The sequence below is a fragment of the Aegilops tauschii genome, chromosome 1, assembly GCF_002575655.3.
Source record: "Aegilops tauschii subsp. strangulata cultivar AL8/78 chromosome 1, Aet v6.0, whole genome shotgun sequence".
Taxonomy (NCBI): Eukaryota; Viridiplantae; Streptophyta; class Magnoliopsida; order Poales; family Poaceae; genus Aegilops; species Aegilops tauschii.
Genome location: NC_053035.3, coordinates 468,191,484 through 468,194,583, shown reverse-complemented (window position 1 = coordinate 468,194,583; position 3,100 = coordinate 468,191,484). Strand labels below are relative to the sequence as shown.

The window sequence follows — 3,100 nt, the reverse complement described above, 5'->3', positions numbered from 1 at the left end:
CATATGGCTAAGCATCATAAATCAAAGAATTGAATTTCAAGATGCAACTTTATCACCGTCAGGTATGAGTATCAATGCGCAGGTAAGCACTGCAGGTTTTAACATGATTCATGCACACTAATTAGACATTTTTTTAGATGGTCCGTACTGAAGCATGTTGTACTAAAGCAGTACTTTCTTTTGATGTATACTTATTTGCTACTCCAACTTGCAGTACTGAAGCATGTACCACACTAATTTGACATCTTTTTAGATGGTCAGCTCCTTCTGACTTGCACATAGACATGGTGTCATTTATGTCAGAATAATGTACACGGCAACTGACCAAGTATAAGTCTAGAGTAATAGGACTATAAGTAGTCGAGCAACTGACTGAGTATAATATTCAAACGTTGCAGACTTGGTTTGCCTACAAAAAAGACAGAGTAAATCATATATAAATGCCAATTGCATAATTTATTCCAAATTAATAATTACAAGATGCAACAATAGATATAACCTTACATGGCGGCGGAGCTCCCTGCTCCTCTCCACCATGCATGGCGGCGGGGCTCCTTGGAGCCGACGAGTGTGAGGGAGGAGCTTCCTGCTCCTCTCCTCTGTTTTTGTGGGTGAGACCGCGAGACGAACCAGTACATTTTGAAGAGGGTGAGCATTTCCCTACTTTTCTCATAGTAGTATTGAATAACAGGTGGAATTCATACCTGAAAAACATCAAACTGCCACCGAATGGTGTCCATGTGTCATCATCTAATCCCCGAAGACAACGAAATTGGGTGACATGCAGGTCCAGTGCCACCAGCGCATCGATGTTACCCACCACCCTGCAGTCTGCCGCCGGGAACGCCTTCACCGTGCTCCACACCTTCGATAGCAGCGCCGGCCCGTGGAGTCTGGTTGCGGAGGAGGCGCCGTTGTCGACTTGTCGTCGAGGTGGAGGAGGTCGGCGAGGATTTCTTGCGTGAGGTGGAACAGGAGCTTCGTTCCACCGGTGCCAGAGCGGGCCTTGGCGCCGGTCGTCAGAGTCGTCCGCGGGGAGGTCCAGCTCCAGGAGGTGGAACGCGATCGGGTCCACCGGGGATGACATGGAGTGGCCCTTGAACGGCCAGTTCGACGGCGGCATTGCGCGCATGAACCCGTCGCGCTCTACCAACGTCTGCATGTAACCATATTTGGGGTCGTCCTCCAGCGACGACGACGATGACGACGTGGACGCGACGGCGGGGAGTAATCTGCGGCGGTCGTGCTGGTCGACCACGTGCGCGTGCGAGCTCACAGCCGGCGCGTGGCTGCGAGTGCGGAGGGAGACGACGGTGGTGCCGCCTTTCCAATCGTTGTCTCAGCTGGTGGCTTCTTGACCCGCGTCGCGAAGAGCTCGCACCCGTCCGGTAGTCTCTTGCACCGGACGGCCTGCGGCGATAGCAGAGCTGCTCTGGTCGACGTGGTTGGAATTGGATCCTGAAGATATAGCTTCACTTAGCAGTCATAATGACTGTTCATGTCCGTAAGACACTTGTCAAACGTTAACTATCTAACATGAGCTAAAATAGTGTTCTACACGTAGAAATCACACTGTGAATTAATTTAACAAAATAGCAACCTTATAAATGGCAGTGCACCCACAAGATTGCTAGAAAATGATGCATATTCAAAAATATACAGAGGTAAAAGGCAAGGGAAGAAGTATCACCTTAGCTGTGCTAATACTATCATCCAGTTTTAATGATCTGCACTAAGCTGTATCAGTTATCTCCACAAGCTTCCAAACCTTTGACTTATCCATTGACTCGTCAGCTATTCCAAGTTTTACATAAACCAAGCTTCTCTTGTCCCCATTCTATCAATAAAAGTACAGAGTAAGATCAAGTTAGTTGGGATCGCAATATAAATTGTTTTAATATTGAACTGGTTTTAATATTGAACCAATACTCTAATACAATGGGTTGCTCTAATAATACGCAACCATGTATGCATATGATTAAAGCACATGAGAGAAATACCTCCATTGTCTTCCGCTTAGAGACGGTTACACTAAAACAATATACTCTCTAATAGAAACCTTCTCGCTTTTGTAACATATCTCATTCTTATATTACATCAACAATATAATGGACATGTGAGAAAGGGAATCAATAGAAAATACACTACAACAAGCAGGTTACTCATACAACCGAAACTGAAGTACATCTACTCGGTGATGCTTGATTTGGGACAAAGCTTTTGCTCCCCCAAATACTTCCATTGAGCCTCAACTTCATCTAATCAATACCAAAGCCTGCTCCAGTCTTAATGTTATGGCCACCACCGTGGAAAAATTGGTCAATCAAGTGTTAAGAAATAACAATCATTATTTATTAATATCACAATGATCTATACAAACTTGAATACAAGTGGAGCTACACAAACCCAGCACAAGGTGGACTAATTTTAGGTACTGCTACGCCTACGTTCCCTGGTAGCATTTTGGTCCTCCATACTCCATTCTCAGTGAAATGAAGAGGCATCGAAATGTGAAGAGACACATAAAAACTAAGAGCTACCAGCAATATGGTAATGTTGCATTGCAAGAGGACACAACCGAGCATTAAAAGAAAACAGTGAACACAACCCTAAAATCGTTCTGCACTTGCATGAAAATTTGAGGTATCACCAAGAAGATCTTTCATGTTCAAAAACATGAATAAAGCCAAATATTAGGAAATGAAAATCACTAAAATATAATAATGAATTCTTTTGCCTGAAATTCCCCTTAAAACTATTAAAAACTCACAAAGTGTATATACATGCAGTGAAGGAATTTACATCCTGGAAAACCAAGAACTAAATAATAGTACTGAGTAACCTTGTGATGCTTTTACATAGAAGACCATAAGAGGATTTAGAATGGTTACTTCTTTTTCATCATAGCTTCTAAAAAAAGTATAAGAAAGAGTTAAACCAGAGAAACGCACTAGAATTTTTTTGGGTCAATTTTCAGAAATTGACCAGTACGTGGAAGGGATTTTGGATTTTTGAAAAGTTTATACTGAAAACCATCATTGGTCTGTGGAAAAAAAAACTATTAATGGCATGAATCAAGAGGCCATCAAAACTGTGAAGT

At 43.0% G+C, this 3,100-nt stretch overlaps 1 pseudogene; it reads right to left on the bottom strand.

Annotated features, from left to right (window-relative positions):
• Nucleotides 1–350: 350 nt before the first annotated feature.
• LOC109771442 (uncharacterized) lies at nt 351–1,132 on the bottom strand (annotated as a pseudogene).
• Nucleotides 1,133–3,100: the final 1,968 nt, after the last annotated feature.